The sequence below is a fragment of the Macrotis lagotis genome, chromosome 1 (assembly GCF_037893015.1).
Source record: "Macrotis lagotis isolate mMagLag1 chromosome 1, bilby.v1.9.chrom.fasta, whole genome shotgun sequence".
NCBI lineage: Eukaryota > Metazoa > Chordata > Mammalia > Peramelemorphia > Peramelidae > Macrotis > Macrotis lagotis.
Window position 1 is genome coordinate 592,010,340 of NC_133658.1, and position 19,202 is coordinate 592,029,541.

Here is a 19,202-nt window from a genome sequence, read left to right on the forward strand (position 1 = left end):
CATCCTTGAGGAATACATTATCTGAATTTTCCAGTCTTAAAAGAAATGATTTCAAATGAAAGAGCTTCACAATTTTATTCTAGTATATCAATAAGGTGTTATATTTAACATTAATACTTGTTTCAAGTTACTTAACGTTTAAGTTTAAAGACTGAAAATTTAAAAGTATTTTTTTTTAAAGAAACTCTGGAAGGGTAACTTAGGGTAGTGGATAAAGCACTGAGTTAGATCTGAATTCAAATCCTGCCTCAAACATGCTAACAATATGATTCCTTTATAGAGGGATAGAACCTGGATTTTCTAGCTCCCCAACTCTACCCAGGAGTGGAATTCATGATGGGGTTTGAGCCCTACCTAAGGTAAGTTTATCACCTGAAATCTCATCACTCAGCTTTGGATAGTCAAACCCTTCCCAATTTCCTCAATCTCCTTTCCCTTCTAATTTGAGAGCTGTAGGGTGACACTAAACTCCTACCAAATCTTTCCTTCAAGGAGGGCTAGATCTGACCTTTGCACTTAACTCTTTATTTCCATATACTTTTCATTTTAGTCTGAACTCCTGGAAGCATGATACTCCCTGTTATTTTCCCATCTTTGAAACTTCCTTTTGTGTGTTTATCCTTCTCCATTGAATATAAAAGATCTTGAGGATAGAAACTTTCTTTCAATTTTTCTTACTTCTATTTCCAGGATTTAGTACAGTGCCTAGAACATAGAAGATAATTAATGCTTATTCACTTGCAGTGAATTGAATCCCAGGCAAATCTTGTTCAACCTCATTTTCTTCATTTATAAAATGGAGAAAAATTATCCTCTACTTCAAACAGTTGTGAAAATCAGCCTTATTTTCAACTAATGCTTATTTCCCAAACCCTAATTCCCTAGATCATTTTTGACAACAGGCATGGATCCAAAAAAGGGAGCCTGAATGAATGCATTGAAAATATTTGCCATGAAAACTTTCCAATACAGGAAATCAATAAGTGGAAAGATGGGACTGCCAAAGGCTGGAATAAAGAGAAGAGAAAAACACAGTTTACTAATTATGAACTAGACTTAAACAAACAGGACATATAGGCACAAAAAACTCGATGGGAAAATATCAACAAGCGTAAATTGTAAGGCGTAAAAGCCATATATTGGTCACAAACCCACCCACATACTTTCCTTTCTGTGAATGACTGGTACTGAAATGTTCAATATTGACCAGACACTGGCAAGCACATTCAATTTGTTTGTGATCATGATCACTACTGTCATTGCTAATTTTTAATCCCCATTATTTCGCCTTTTTTGGGAGCAGTAGTAACTTCTCACTTAATATCTGTCACAGTTTTAGAAAAATGTTCACAAACTTGAACTTGGGATATTCAGTCTTTTTAGGGAGACAACATACTCTAACCCAAATACCATCCTACAATAAATCTCTGCTCTAATTACAGCTCTAATATTGTTCATTGAACTATGACTTTCTGTCACTACTTTTTTGCTCATGTCATTCCCATTCTTCCTTCTTGTTTTTTCTTTCTTAATCCTCCTATTACTTCAAGTCTTAGATCATACCCCTCCTACCCCCTGATGCTTGCATGATGGGCTCAGATCTCTGTGAAAATTCCCCCCTCTGAACTCCTAGAGTTCATATTTGGAATTCATTGGACACAATTAATTTCATGTTATGTTGCTATTTCCTCTAAAGTATTTGTATAGCTATTCTGGTACCTGGGGGAAGCACTCCTGGAGTAACGAGTACTAAAGGCACCAGAGATATTATTGGAAAAGCTATTGCCTCCTAGCAGGAGAAGGAAAGGAAGAAGATGCAGTAATGAAGAGAATCTCAGTTGGGGATCAGTAGAGGTGGACAGGAAACAGGAACAGATTACTGATAAAACAAGATATAATAAGTACTACCAGAATACTATAAGTACTATTGGGGGGGAGTGCTTAGTGGATTAAAATGGTTAGCAAAGGTTTCATGAAGGTGGGAAGATATAAGTCAAACCTTGAAAGATAGGTAGTATTGGGTGGGCAAAAGAGAGATGAGGATGACAGCCTCAGTGGCAGGACTGTGAGTTTGAAATTACAAGGATAATCATTTCAGCTCTTCATGTCACTTTTCCTAGGTAGGTGTGCCAGAATGTCAAGAAATTCTTCTCCCTTTCACCTTCAAGGCTCTGTGCTGTGTCACTGCCAGTCAATAGCCATCAATTGTGATTAAAGTAAAAAGCCAAAGAAGTGCCGACCAGGCAAAAAGGGAGTGAAAGGCACAGACAGAACAGCCAGGAGCAAATAGACAGGTTGGCCTTGTGAGCAACTGGTCATGCCCACATAATTGGTTTAGGCAGCTCATGGAATAGGGGCTTTATTTGTTTTCAGCCACATAGCTGTATAGCCAGTTACCTCCAGCCACCAGTGAGAAAGCATCCCAGTTCCTCATTGCAGTTCTTAGCAGTCAGTGGCGATATAAGAAAAGTTGAGGTATTAAAGGGAAGTGCTAAGCCTGGACCCTGATGACAGTCTATCAATCAACTGAATATATTTATTGAGTGGTCATTTGGTACCCATCAATGGTATAAAGAATATAAGAGAACTGAGTCACCCTTAGGAATCCATATCCAGTTCTGTAACCTGGAATTCAGTCTTCCACAATGCAATCCTCAAGTATCTTGCCAGCTTTATTTTTTACCATTGCCCTTCACAAATTCCTTATTTTCTCCAGGCTGAAATATGTACTTCTCCTAATAGCAATCAATTTGAAAACAGAGGAACTCAGTTCAAAGTCCCATTGTATCAATACCTATGTGATTTAGGGTAAGACTATTAAAATCCTAGGTCCCAGTACTATGAATCACAGTGAAGTTAAGTAAAATTAAGGGAACTCTCCAAGGTGACACAGGGAGTAAATGACAGAACCAGGCTTCAAACTCAGGTCTTCTATCTACAAATTTGATGTTCTTTCCACTATATCATTCTGTCTCTTCTAGGAATGGAGAATAAATCCAGAATTGACTATGATATAAAAACAAAAGGCTTAAATAATTTTTAGAAAGACATTTGTGGAGGAATATTGATTTCATTGAGGGGAGGGGAGGGTTGATAGCTATATTTGTGCCAGAGAGGCTTTCTTCATGGAGGAAATTGCAGTCAGTAAGTGAAGAAGCATTTAACAAGCACCTACTAAATGACAGGAACTATGCTAAGCAATGAAGATATAAAGAAAGGGAAAAAATTAGTTCTTGCTCTCAAGGAGTTCACAGTCTAATCGGGAAATACACACACACAAACAAATGTATATATATATATATATATATATATATATATGTATATATATATTGAGAAATACATATACACATATGCATATTATATTCACATATATTCATCCAGATGGAGTTGCACACACACCAAGGCTGAATTGGAGATAATTTCAGAGGAAAGGTATGAAAAATAAGGGAGAAGGTGAAAGGCTTTCTACTTAGGACTTTGGCCGAAACTCGAAGGAAGCCAAAGAATTCAGGAAGTAGGAATAAGGAGGGAGAGTTTTCTAGGCATGAGGAAGAGACAGGGAAAATGACTGAAGTTAGAAGATGGAGATTTACATGCAAGAACAGTAAGGAAGCCAGTCACTAGAGGGGAGGAAGTTATGAGACTGGAAAGATGAAGAAGGTCAGGTTGTGAAGGACTTTAAAAGTAAAATATATTTTTATATTTATTTGATCCTGTATACAATAGGAAATTACTAGAGTGAATTTAATAGGGAAGTGACATGGTCAGGTCTATGGTTTAGGATTATCAATTTGTCAGCTAAGTGGATGAAGAGATACTTGAGGTAGAGAGATCAACCAGAAGCTTATTATGATAGTCTAGGTGTGAAATGATAACCTGTATCATGGTGGGTATAGGATCAGAAAATACACGGAGCTGTATATGAGAGATATTACTAATGTAGCAATTATAGAATTTTGCAAGTAATTAGTTGGGGGACAGGGAGAGAGAATGAGAGTTGAGAACAATATCAAGTTTCTAGGCTTAGCAGGATGGTGACAATCCTGACTGTAATAGTGAAGTTCAGAGGAAGGAAGGGTTTAGGAAGGAGACAGTTTTGGATATCTTAAAGATTTGCTTCTTTGAGATACATAGTAGACAATTGGAGGTTGTAGGTAAGAGATAAACTTCTATTTTGGCTAGGTATTCACCAATCAGGAGAGGAGTCATCCCAAGATGGACAAGGCAGCTTATGGGTTAAGGGGAAGTTAGTATAGGGATTTTGGACTAATTCTGCATTAATTTTATGATCATATAAAATTCAATGTCCTTTCTTATTCTGATCTTGTGGAATCAGAAATTACATTAAACACTTAACCCAAGTAAACTATAATATTTCTGTCCTTTGTAATAGGGAATCAGAGGCCACTTTAAACCTTATATAGTTTAAAGTTATATCTTGGGGTGGCTAGGTGGAGTAGTGGATAGAGCACTGGCCTGGGAGTCAGAAGTACCTGAGTTCAAATCAGGCCTCAGACACTTAATAATTACCTAGCCATGTGGCCTTGGGCAAGCCACTTAACCCAATTGCCTTGAAAAATCTAAAAAAAAACAAAAACAAAGCTATATCTTTATGACAGAACTGGTTAAAATGTGAAGAGCTTGACATTCATGTCACCGAAGAGGCAAGTTATATGTATAAGGAGGAGAAATAAACAAGACTGCAGAGTGCACTCCTTAAGTTTTAAAGTAGTTCTTTTTCCTCCTACCCATCAGAAGAGTACCTCAGTCTCCTTTGCTGGATCTTTATCCAGTTAATGCCTTGTAACCATGGGTGTCCCATAGGGTTCTATCTGAGACCCTCTTCTCTTGTACCTCTACAATATTTTATTTGGTTATTTCATCAGTTCCCATGGATTTAATTATCATCTCTGTGCTGATGAATCTCAATTCTATCTATCCTGCAGTAACTTCTCTTCTGCCCTCTAATCTCACATCTCCAAAGGCTTTTCAGACATCTCAAATGATGAAGATATATAAAACTTAACATTTACAAAACTGAACTCACTGTCTTTTTTCTTATCCCCACCCCCCCCCCCGCCCCAATTCCAAACACATTTCCGTATTGTGGTTGATAGCAACACCATCTTCTGAATCCTTTAGGTGTTATGTTTGACTCTTCACTGTTGACCCCCTTTCCTCATTCAATCTGTTGCCAAGGCCTGTAGATTTCACCTTTGAAACATGGCTCTGTTTCACCCTCTTTTCTCCTGTAATACTGCTGCCACCCTAGAGAAGTTCTCTCATGACCTCATACTTGAACAGCTGAAATGATCTACTGGTAGGTCTGCCAGCCGTAGTTCTCTCCTTACTATACCCCCACCTCCTGCATTTCTCCACCAAAGGAATTTTCCTAATGTACAAGTGAGACTATGAAAAGCTCCAGTGATTCACCATTGCCCCCTGTATCAAATAAAAATTCCTCTGTTTGGCATTCAAAGTTTTTCATAATTTACCCTTCCCCCCAAGTATATGTAATCTTTCACATACTCTTCAGCCCAATGATACTGGAGGCCTTTATCTTCCATTAACAAGAAACTTTATCTTTCAGTTTTTAACTTTTTCTTTGGCAGTCCCTCATTTCAAGAAAGTTCTCTCTTCTCATCTCTATCTACTGACTTCCCTGGCTTCCTTTAAATCCCAAGTAGAATCCCATCTTCTGCAGGAGGTTTTTCTTAATTCTTCTTGATTCTAGTGCCTTCCTTCCTTTTATTTCCTTTTTGTCCTGTATATGGCTTGCTTGTACACATTTGTTTACTTGTCTCCCTCGTTAGATTATAATCTCCTTGAATGCCTTTAAATTTTATTGTATCCCTCACACTTAATTCAGTGTGAAGCACTTAATAAATGTTTACTGACTGACTAAATCTGAAGAGATAGAAGGTTCTAAATGTGGGGTGAACTAAATAAGCAAGTTTTCTAGGGAGAAGTGAATCCGGAAACAGATCTTATTTCCTCCAACAGGATGTGGACTCTTTACGGGAGAAGCCTATTTCTTTTTGTCTTTGCATACCAGTACCTATGAGGTGCACAGTATACAGAAAGCACTTACAAATGTAGTATATTATTCCTTTATTACATTCCTTTCAAAAATTTTTGAGTTCTAAATTCCTTCACCACTGCCCCTTACTCACCATTGAGAAGGCAAGTAATAAACTATTAACTATTAATAAACATATTTCTATATTAGCCATGTTGCAAACAAATCAAAGGAAACACAATCAGACCTATACTATCATCCTCAATATTGAAGGATCAGCAGTCCTGAGTCAATCTGCCATAAGTTACAATCATATGTAAAGTTCTCAAGTGAGATCTTCAGTGTCTCCCACTACTTGAAGCCCTTTGAGATTCTTAATAGTTAATTAAATCAGGTTTGGACTTAATCCTTACTTTACTTAACAAAATCAAACAAATCAAATCAAAACATTTAAAACAAGAAATACAAAGAAAGTGAAAAAGTATGCTTCAATCAGAGTTCATCAGTTTTCTTTCTAGAGGTGGATAACATATTTTACTGTTGAGTTCCTTTCTGGACTCCCTCAATCTTCCCCAGGCAAGCATTGGAGACAAGGAAGACAAGGATGACAAGTTCTCCAAGATCCCCAAGTACTCCATTTATTAAACCAAATACCAGTGCTTAAATATCTTCTCCAGTCTATAATCCACTCCCACTCATGTGGCACTTAGTAAAATAAAGCTTTGGTGCTCAAGGATACCAGGTGATGATAGTTTACAGTGCTCCCACATACAACAGTCCCTAACATATCCTCCTTCCTGTCTTTTTTTTAAACAAAATTATTAAATAATGAGTGCCACATAAATTGTAAACAAAAGTTCAAAAATAAACAAATCTCAATAGTAGAAACCAATATTACTAAATTCCTTGAAATACATTCTATACACAATTTACAAAGATTACAAAGTTTTTTTTTGCCAACAAAAAACATTTCCAAAGCAATCAAATTCAAAACCCAAACTAAAAGGAATAACTTTTAACTTTACCTATTTCAGAGTTTAGACACTAACACAAACACAGAAAACAATTCTCTTGTATCATATTTACCAAGCTGAGATTGATACCCTGGCCAGAATATGGAAACATTCTCCCACCTCTCCTGGTCAGTAGAAAATTGTAAAATGCCCTATAGATGTTCAAATATACACATACATACCTAAGCAATCAAGACCGGTCAACAGAAGTATAAGCCACAGGCTCAGACTTCATTTGAAAGACAAAATCCAAATTTCCCAATCCCAGAAAAAAATCTTCTTCCCCTTTTTTTCTTAACTAATTAAACCATGAAGCTTCCCAATCAATAATCTATCGAAAAACATAGTCATTGCCCAATCCCCCTCTCTTCCCCAAACCTCCCCAAGCTTTTTGAGACATGGGTTTGAATTTTGAAGTTCCAAAAAGGAAGATTTCCCTTTTCCCTTCCCCCTCCCCTCTATAGAGGGTGGGGGCAGCAGAGAATGAGAGAGAGCATTTGAAATTGCTTGAGATGTTGACAGTACAATTTGGAGTTGTTGCATTTTGTGAACAGTAGTCATCACATTAACAAACTTTCCAAAAGCATGTGACACCTTTGCTCTCAACACAAGAAATGCAACTAGTGTTCAATTCACAGCTGTCTGCTGCTGGAGGTGCACCTGGCTCTAGGGTGGAAAGTGAAACTTATGGCTTCTGAAGTGAAATTCATCATTGGAGTCAAGGTCTGCGACAGAGTCTGCATCAGGATCCATGACAGCGATGAAAGGTCTCTGCAGCTGGTCTCAGGTCCAGGGACCCAGGTTGTGTCCAGAGCACATGGTGTGGTCAGGCAGGCAGCCACGGCCAAAAAGAACAGCAAGCAGGTTCTCTGCATCCTGTTCATGGTGCTGGTGCTTGGTGCCAGATTGTTGCTTGAGGAAGAAGCTCTGTCCTTTGGGGCAATGCCTCAGAGACTCTACTTGATGATTCCTCAATGTTGAAGACCAATTGTCTTTTCACTTTTACTTTATACCTCCTTGGTTAAAATCAGCCCACTAGTAACAAATCAACCTGTTACTTTCTTTTTTTTTAAATTTTTAGTAAAGATATTATTTGAGTTTTACAATTTTCCCCCAATATTGCTTCCCTCCCCCCACCCCCACCCCACAGATAGCACTCTGTCAGTCTTTACTTTGTTTCCATGTTGTACCTTGATCCAAATTGGGTGTGATGAGAGAGAAATCATATCCTTAAAGAGAACAAAATTCTCAGAGGTAAACAGATCAAACAATAAGACATCTGGGTTTTTTCCCCCCAATTAAAGGGAATAGTCCTTGTACTTTGTTCAAACTCCACAGCTCCTTATCTGGATACAGATGGTACTCTCCTTTGCAGACAGCCTAAAATTGTTCCCAATTGTTGTGCTGATGGAATGAGCAAGTCCTTCAAGGTTGAACATCACTCCCATGTTGCTGTTAGGGTGTACAGTCTTTTTCTGGTTTTGCTCATCTCACTCAGCATCAGTTCATGCAAATCCCTCCAGGTTTCCCTGAAATCCCGTCCCTCCTGGTTTCTAATAGAACAATAGTGTTCCATGACATACATATACCACAGTTTGCTAAACCATTCCCCAATTGAAGGACATTTACTGGATTTCCAGTTCTTTGCCACCACAAACAAGGCTGCTATAAATATTTTTGTACAAGTAATGTTTTTACCCTTTTTCCTCATCTCTTCAGGGTATAGACCCAGTAGTGGTATTGCTGGATCAAAGGGTATGCACATTTTTTGTTGCCCTTTGGGCATAGTTCCAAATAGCTCTCCAGAAGGGTTGGATGAGTTCACAGCTCCACCAACAATGTAATAGTGTCCCAGTTTTCCCACATCCCTTCCAATAATGATCATTATCCTTCCTGGTCATACTGGCCAATCTGAGAGGTGTGAGGTGGTACCTCAGAGAAGCTTTAATTTGCATTTCTCTAATAATTAATGATTTAGAGCATTTTTTCATATGGCTATGGATTGCTTTGATCTCCTCATCTGTAAATTGCCTTTGCATATCCTTTGACCATTTGTCAATTGGGGAATGGCTTTTTGTTTTAAAAATATGACTCAGTTCTATGTATATTTTAGAAATGAGTCCTTTGTCAGAATCATTAGTTGTAAAGATTGTTTCCCAATTTACTACTTTTCTTTTAATCTTGATTACATTGGTTTTATCTGTGCAAAAACTTTTTAATTTAATGTAATCAAAATCATCTAATTGGTTTTTAGTGATGTTCTCCAACTCTTGCTTAGTCATAAACTGTTCCCCTTTCCATATATCTGACAGGTAGACTAGTCCTTGATCTTCTAATTTGCTTATAGTATTGTTTTTTATGTCTATGTCCTGTAACCATTTGGATCTTATCTTGGTAAAGGGTGTGAGGTGATCAACCTGTTACTTTCACCAGAGTCCTCTGCTCTGGAATGTCACCTGATTCTCTTGCTTATATCTGTTGTGTCCTTATTCCAGACTTCACTCAGATAACTCCGCCTTCTTGTCCCTGTACAGGTGTCATATGTTGAGTCCCTGTTCAGATGCCATATATTGAGTCTCTTTCTGGACTTCCTCAATCTTCTCCATGTGAGCATTGGAGGGGCAGGAGACAAGGAAGACAAGGATGACAAGTTCTCCAAGATTCCTAAGTACTCCAATTATCGAACCAAATACCAGTGCTTAAACATCCTCTCCAGTCTCTAATCCACCCCTACTCCTATGGCACTTAATAAAATAAGACTCGGGTACTCAAGGACACCAGTTGATGATAGTTTATGATGTTCCCCACACAACAGTCCCTAGTTTTTCATCATTGATCTTTTGGAATTATCTTGGATCATTGTTTGGTCAGAGTAGTTGTTATTTACAACTTATGCTCATACAATATTGCTGTTACTATATCTGCTGATTCTGCTCATGTAACTTTGTATCAGTGTATATAAGTTTTCCCAGGTTTTTCTGAAACCATTCTGTTCTTCATTTCATATAATACAGTAGTATTATCTCACAATGAAATTTTGTCTAGTCATCCCTAAGGGTTATCCATCCCCTTGAATTCTAATTTTTTGCCATCACAAAAAGAGCTGCTATAACTATTTCTTTCTTTTCTTTTATCTTTTTTGGGACATGGACTCAGAAGTTGTATTTTTGGTTCAAAAGCCCTTTGGACATAGTTACAAATTGTTTTTCAAAATAATTGGATCAGTTTATAACTCCATCAATGATGAAATTCCTCCATACTTTTCCACATCCCCTCAAGCATTTGTCCTTTTCCTTCGTGGTCATATTAGACGATCTGATAGGTTTGAGTGGTACTTCAGAGTTGTTTTAATTTGTATTTCTCTAATCAATATGGACTTAACTATTTTTTCCATGTGACCAATGATAGTTTTGAATTATTCTTCCCCAAATTTCCTGTTCATATCCTTTGACCACTTGTCAACTGGGGCGCAGATTTAATTTTTATAAATTTGATTCATATATATATATATATATATATATATATATATATATGAAAAATGAGGTCTTTGTCAGAGAAACTTGGTGTAAAAAGTTTTCCCCCTTCAGTTTTTTTGCATTCCTTCTATTACTGTCTTTTATATGTTTTATCCATTTTGTTTTCTATGATCCCCTCTATACCCTGTTTGGTTATAAACTCTTCCCTAATATAGAAATTACAAGTTTGTTTATGATATGACTATTTAGGTATAAAACATTTATCCATTTTGACCTTATATTAGTATACAATGTAAGATGTTGGTCTATGCCTAGTTTTTGACAAGTTGCTTTTGTCAAATTTTGTGTAATAGTGAGTTCTTGTCCCCCCAAATTGGATCTTTGGGTTTTTCAAACATTAGATTACTATGGTCATTAACTACTATGCATTGTGTGCATAATCTAATCCACTAATCCCCCACTCTTTCTCAACCAGTTCCAGATTGTTTTGATGATTACTGCTCTGTAATATTGTATGAAATCAGGAACTGCTAGGTTATCTTCATTCAATTTTTTTTGTCCATTGATTGCCTTGATTTTCTTAAACTTTTGTTCTTCCAAATGAATTATACTTTTTTCCTAGGCTTACAAAACAATTTTTGGTAGTCTGATAAGGTAGAATAGTCATTTCTGTTATATTATGGGCTATTAATATTTCTCTGGTTATTTAGATCTTTCTTTAATTGTGTGTAAAATTTTTGTTGTAATTATATAGACCTGGGGTTTCTCTTTGCAGGACAATATCTGCAGTTTTATTTTAAATGAAATTTCTCTATCTTTTGTTGCTGAACATTGTTAGTAATATAAAGGAATGTTGATGATTTGTGTGGATTTATTTTATAACCTGGGGCAACTAGGAGGTGCAATAGATAGAATGCCAGGTCTGAAGTCAGGATGACTCATTTTTTGGAGTTCAAATCTGGTCTCAGACACATTAACTGTGTAACCCTGGGTAAGTCCCTTAATCCTACTTACTCATTTCCTCTGTAAAATGAGCAGAAAAAAGAAATCGCAAATCATTCCAGTATCTTTGCCAAGAAAATTCAAATGGGGTCATGAAGAATCATATGACCAAAACATCATTTTATGTTCTGTAATTTTCTTAATTGTTTTAGCTAGTTTTTTTAGTTCATTCTTTAGGATTCTTTAGGTATGCCATCATATCATCATAAAGACAGTTTTATTTTTATATAGCCTATTTTCATTATTTCATTTTTTGTTATATTGCTTTAGCTAGAAATTTTAATTCAATATGGAATAATAGCGGTAATAATGGATATCTTTGCTTCATGCCCAATCTTAGTGGTATGTCTTCTAGTTTATCTCCATTACAGGTAATTAATGCTCTTGATTTTGGAGAGATACTATTTATTATTTTAAGAAAGATTCCATTCATTCATATCATTCTTAGCATTTTTAGTAGAAATGAATATTGTATTTTGTTAAAGTCTTCTTCTGCATCCATTAATATAACCTTATATACAATTCACACTTTAAGATTTTGCTTATAGCTTTTTGATATTGTTGGCTTCTAAGTTTCTGTCACAATAGTGGGTTTCAAATCAGATTCTTTTTTATCTGTTTAATACTTTTTTCAGTCTATTTTTTGATTTTGAATATTAGACTAAAGTTGGACTCTATTCCTGGGCTAGATGTGGGGGATACTATGCTTCAGCTCTTTCTTTTTTTGCACTGCCATTTTCAGAACTAGTTCTAGGTGTTTGGAAGTTTGTGGGTGCTTCCTGGAGTCCTGCTCATCTGAGACCGAGAGTGGTACTATTCCTCAGGGCTCATGCTCTCTTGGTACAGAAAGTCATGTTGTTCTTCAAGGTCCCTAATTATTTGTGATCATAATCAATATTCTTCCTCAGGGCTTTTGATCACTTGTGATTGCAAGCAGTCTTATCTGCTTTAGAACACTGACCCAGAACTGGGGATAGGTATTGGAGCTACTAAAGAGCACCCTGTTCTGCACAGAGTGCTAACACAAGGTTCTCCTATAATTTCTTTCTGATGAGTTGCTACATCACCTTACTGTCTCTGACTTGAGAGCTCTCAAAATTTCTGATATTGATGTCACTTCCAACCATAATATGTCCTTCATGGTACACTGGACCAATCCTTCACATTAATGCCACAGACTTCTCCTTCCAACCTCTGGAAAAATGTCTCAGTCCAAACTTTTATTATTTCTACCGCTCCATAATTCAATTTGAGGAGTAATTTTGAAGTTGTTTGGAGGGAAATATTTGACATCTTCACTGATTCTGGTACTCTACCATCTTCCACTTAATTCTTTTTTCCTTTTTTTTTCTTTTTTCACTTAATTCTTATTGAATAATGGAATGAATGCAAAGTCATATCTAGCCTTCCAAAAGCTGTCAGTTCATATAGTAATTGTCATTGTTTTGAGCTCTTAGCTAAGGGACAGATATTTAATTTAACAGCTTTCAATTCATATTCTGTAATCTCAATTGATAACAGACCTTATGACAGTTTTACTATGAAATATTAACAGGGATAAAGGCATAGTTTTAAGTGTGACCCCACATGGAAGGAGCATATCCCACTGTAACTATACAAAATAAATAATAAGAGAGCACATGGAATACCTTCAACATGGTAAAGGATTACATTTAGCAAATACACCTGTAATTTCTTTTCTTTTTCTAATTTAAGCATCTTTTAACAGTAGTAATATAATTGGGAAAAATTTATCAATATTGCATATAAAACAGGATGAATTATACACTGGAAATATCATAGCTAATAGATTTTCTGTAAAAGGGTCAATGTTGAAGCAACAAAGACCACTTTTAAAAGTTTTATTTTCCCAATTATATATAGAGAGATAATTTTCAACATCCATTTTTGTAAAGTTTCCTCCCTACCACCCTTTCCTCCCCTACCCTAGGATGCAAATAATCTGGTATAAGTTGTACATGTACAAATGTATTACATATATTTCCATACTGGTTATATTATGAAAGAAGAATTAAAAACAAAAAGGGAAAAACCATGAGAAGAAAAAAATGAAAAAAAAAACAAAATAAAAAAATGAAGATAGTATGCTTTGATCTGCATTCAGATTTCATAGTTCTTTCTCTGAATGTAGATGGCATTTTTCAACTCAGGTCTTTTAGATTTATCTTTGAGCACTGTAGTGCTGAGAAGAGCTAAGTCCATCATAACTGATCATCATACAATGTTGCTGGTTTTGCTCACTTCCCTGAGGATCAATTAATGGAATTTTCCCCAGGATTTTCGGAAATCTTCCTGCTTGTTGTTTGTTTGTTTGTTTGTTTGTTTCTTTCTTTCTTTCTAAAAGAAAGATTTTATTTATTCTGAATTTTACAATTTTCCCCCTAATCTTGCATCCCCCTTACAGGCTGTTAGTCTTTACATTGTTTCCATGGTATACATTCATCTAAGTTGAATGTAATTAGAGAGAATTCATATCCTTAAGGAAGAAAAATAAAGTATAAGAGATAGCAAAATTATATAATAAGATAACTTTTTTTTTAAAATGAAAGGTAATAGTGTTTGGTCTTTGTTCAAACTCTGCAATTCTTTCTCTGGATACAGATGGTATTCTCTATTGCAGATACCCCAAAATTTTGCCTGATTGTTGCCCTGTTGGTATGAGCAAGTCCATTAAGGTTGATCATCACTCCCATGTTGCTGTTAGGGTGTACATTGTTCTTCTGGTTCTGCTCATCTCACTCAACATCAATTCATGCAAATCCCTCTAGGCTTCCCTGAATTCCCACGACTCCTGATTTCTAATAGAACACTAATGTTCCATGACATACATTTACCAGTTTGTTAAGCCATTCCCCAATTGAAGGACATTCACTTAATTTCCAATTCTTTGCCACCACAAACAGGGCTGCTATGAATATTTTTGTACAAGTGATGATTTTACCCTTTTTAAAAATCTATTTAAAGTATAGACCAGTACAGTATTGCTGGATCAAAGGGAATGCACATTTTTGTTGTCCTTTGGGTGTAATTCCAAGGTTGGATGAGTGTACAGTTCCACCAACAATGTATTAGTGTTCCAAATTTCCCACATCCCCTCCAACATTAATCATTGTTGCTTGCTGTTTCTTATGGAGCAATAATATTCCTTTATATTCATATGCCACAACTTGTTCAGCCATTCTCCAATTGATGGGCATCTCCTCAATATCCAACTTTTTTCCACCACAAAAAGAGCTGCTATGAATAATTTTGAACATGTGTGTCTTTTTCCCTTTTTTGAGATCTTTTTGTGATATAGACCTGGTACTGGAATTACTGGATCAAAGGGTATACCCTTTGGACACGGTTCCAAACTGCTCTTCAGAATGGTTGAATCAATTCACAATTTCACCAACAGTGTTTGTGTCCCAGTTTTCTGACATTGCATCCAATACATATCATTTTCCTCTTCTGTCATATTAACCAATCTGATAAGTGTGAGGTATTACCTCAGAGTTATTTTATTCTGCATTTTTCTAATTCATAGTGACTTAGAGCATTTCTCCATATGACTATGGATAGCTTTAATTTCTTCAACTGAAAGCTGCTTGTTCATAGCATTTGACCATTTATTAATCAGAGAATGACTAGTATTCTTACAAATTTGTCTTGATTCTCTATGTATTTTAGAAATGAGGCTTTTATCAGAAACATGGGCCATAAAAATTATTTCCTAGCTTTCTGTTTTCCTTCTTTCTTGGTTGTTAATGTTATTGAAATTATCTATTTTGCATTTCATAATGTTTACTGTCTCATCTTTGATCATAAATTTTCCTTCTTTCCATAAATCTGTCAGGTAAATGATTCCTTGCTCTTCTAACTGACTTACAGTGGCTTAGTGGATAGATCACCAGCCCTGGAATGAGGAGGACTTGAGCTCAAGTTCGGGCCCCAAACACTTGATAATTGCCTAGCTGTGTGACCTGGGGCAAGTCATTTGACCCCATTGCCTGAAATAAAAACAAACAAGCAAACAAATAAATAAATAAATTCCTCTTCATTGATGAGGAATTCAATTTTTTACCAATTTATTTTTAATTAATTAATTGATTATTAATTTTTAATTTATTTTTAATTTTTATGCTGATAATTTGATTTTCTTCTTTCTTTTTAAAGATCAAATTAATCTAAGGTTTAATCTAATTTTTTTTATTTTTTCATAAAACCAACTCTTCATTTTATTTTTTAATTTAATAGTTTTCTTACTTTCAATGTCATCCATCTTCTTTTGATTTTCAGGATTTCCAATTTGATATTTAATTGAAGCCTTTTAATTTGTTCTTTTTCTAGCTTTTTTGGTTGTTTATCCAATTCCTTGATCTCTTCCTTATATAATTTATTCATGTATACATTGAAAGATATAAAATTCTCCTCAGGACTGCTTTGACTGTATTCCATAGATTTTGATATGTTGTCTCATTATTATCATCATCTTGTTTGAATTTTTGATTCTTTCTATGATTTTTTGTTTGACCTACTCATTCTTTAGAATCAGATTATCTACTATCCAATAATTTTAATCTATCTTTCCATGGCCCTTTGTTATATGTAATTTTTATTGCATCATGATTTGAGAAAGATGAATTTAACATTTCTGCTTTTCTGCATTTTACTATGAGCTTTTTATGCCCTAATACAGGGTCATTTTTTTTGTGTAGGTGTCATGTACTCTGAGAAAAAGTATATTTTTTCTATCTCTATACATCTTTCTCCAGAGGTCTACCATATCTAACTTTTCTAAAATTCTGTTCACCTCCTTAACTTCTTTCTTGTTATTTTGTAGTTAGATTATCTAATTCTGAGAGGAGGAGTTTGAGGTCCTCTGCTAATTTAACCTTACTGTCAAGTTCTTCCTGTAACTCACTTTACCAGTCCTCAAAGAATCTGAATGCTATACTGATTGAAGCATATACATATATGTGTATACACACATATTTATCTATCTAGCTATCTCTCTCTCTTTACATATATATATATATATATATATATATATATATGTATTTAGGATTGATATTATCTCATTGTCTATGGTGCCTTCTATGAAGATGTACCTTTCTTCCTTTTCTCTTTTAACTATATCTATTTTTTGCTTTTGCTTTGTCTGAGATCAGGATTGCTACCCTTGCTTTTGTTTTTACTTCAACTTAAACATAATATATTCTGCTTTAAACTTTTACTTTTACTTTTACTCCATGAGTAGCTCTCTGCTTCAAATAGTTTTCTTGAAAACAACATACTGTGGGATTCTGATTTTAATTGATGCTGCTTTCTGCTTGTTTTATGGAAGAGTTCATCCCATTCACATATACCATTATGGTTACTATGTATCTCCCTCATCTTATTGTTCTCTATTTATACTTTTTCTCCTCTTTTATTCTAGTCCTTCCAATCTGCATTTCTCTTGTGACCACCACTTCCATCAATCTACTCACCCTCCTATTAATCTCCCCTATTTTTCCCCTTTCACCTTCTAAATCTGCCCTCCCTTCTATCAGCCCCTCCTTCTCCTTTCTTTCCCCTTTCCCCTTTCCCCCTTTTCCCTCCTATTTGTCTGTAGGGTAAAATAATTTTTTTTAGGTTTTTTGAAGGCAAATAGGGGTTAAGTGGCTTGCCCAAAGCCACACAGCTAGGTAATTATTAAGTGTCTGAGGCTGGATTTGAACTCAGGGACTCCTGACTCCAGGGCCTGTGCTCTATCCATTGCGCCACCTAGCCTCCCCATAAGATAAATTTCTAAACTTAATTGGGAGTATATGTTATTTCCTCTTGAGCCCAATCTGTTGAAAGTAAGATTTAGTCAGTACTTACATCCTTCCTTCTTTCCGTCCACTATAAAAGGTCCTTTGTGCCTCTTCATGTAATGTAATTTATCTTCTTCTCCATCCCCTTCTTCTCCTGGTATAATCTTTTTTATGTTTTAATTATTTTTAAATATTATCACATAATAAGTATACTCTTTTGACTGTCTTAATAGAAATATAATTCTCAAAAGTTATAGTTATTATCTTTTTTTTTCTTTTAGGTTTTTGCAAGGCAAATGGGGTTAAGGTGCTTGCCCAGGGCCACACAGCTAGGTAATTATTAAGTGTCTGAGGCCAGATTTGAACTCAGGTACTCCTGACTCCAGGGCTGGTTCTCTATCCATTGTACCATCTAGCCGCCCCAGTTATTACCTTCTTATGTAGGGATGTAAATAGTTTAGTCTTATTTACTAACAATTATTTTCTGTCCATTTACTTTCTAATGTATCTCTTAAGGATTGTCTTTGAGGAGCAAATTTTCTGTTCAATTGAACTCTTTCTATCAGGTAAGTTTGAAAGTCCCCAATTTCATCGAATATCCATCTTTTTTTTCCTGAAAGAATATGTTGAATATTGCAGGGTAGTTGACTCTTGGTTGTAATCTCGGCTCCTTTGCCCTCTGGAATATTATATTTCAGGGCATCCAGTCCTTTAATGTTGAAATTGCTAAGTCCAGCATAATACTGACTGTTACTCCATGGTATTTGAATTGTTTCTTTTAGATTGCTTACAGTATTTTCTCCTTTAGTTGATATTTTGAAATTTAGTTGCAATAGTCCTTGGAGATTTTATTTTGGGATCCCTTTCAGGAGCTGATCAGTGGATTCTTTCAAGGATTATTTTACCTTCTTGTTTTAGGATACCAAAAGATATTATCCAGGCTCTTTGTTTAAATCATGGCTTTCAGGTAGTCCAAATACTCTTTTTTTAAGATTGTTTATTTATTTAAAATTTATTTATTCTCATTTTGTACAAAAAATTTTTATATATTAATAAAATATTCTTGTTTAAGAGTAAACAAAATACCCCCTCCCCCCCAAAATATAGACTTGCTTGAGTGATAAAGTAAAGGGGAGAAAAAAAATTTAAATTTAAATTAAAAAAAAGTAATAGTGATAATTTTAGGTATGGCCAGGTGGTACAGTGGATGGAGCACCAGCCCTGGAGCCAGGAGCACCCGAGCCCATATCTGGCCCCATACACCCAACAATCACCCAGCTGTGTGACATGCAAGCCACCCTAACCCCACTGCCTTGCAAAAAACAAAAAAAGAAAAAAAAGACCTGAAATAAAATAAAATAGTAATAATAGTAGGGGTGTCCAGGTGGCAGACAGAGCACTGTCCCTTGAGCCAGAAGCACCTGGGTCCAAATCCGGTCTCAGACACCCAACAATCACCCTGCTATGCGGCTCCAGGCAGGACACCCAGCCTCAATTGCCCTGCACCCCCTGCCCAAATAATAATAAAAAATTGTGCTTCAGTCTGTGTTCCAACACCACCAACTCTGTCGTGGGTGGATCACATTCTTTATGATAAGTCCATCACAAAAGTTACTTCCATAGTTTTCCACCATTGCCATTGCTGATTGCAACTCCCTCTCATAGTTCTCCACTTTCATGTACTATATTTTCTCTCTCCTTTCACTGACTCTGCTGTAGGGTAGCTGAGTGGCGCAGTAGACAGATCCCTGGCCATGGGGCCAAGAGGCCCTGAGACCCATACCACCCCTTAGGCCCGAAATCCACCTGGCACTATGGTCCTGGACAGGCCATGCAATCCCAGCCCCTTGCAAGAAGTAAAAAAGAAAATGTCTTATATCTGACCACTCCC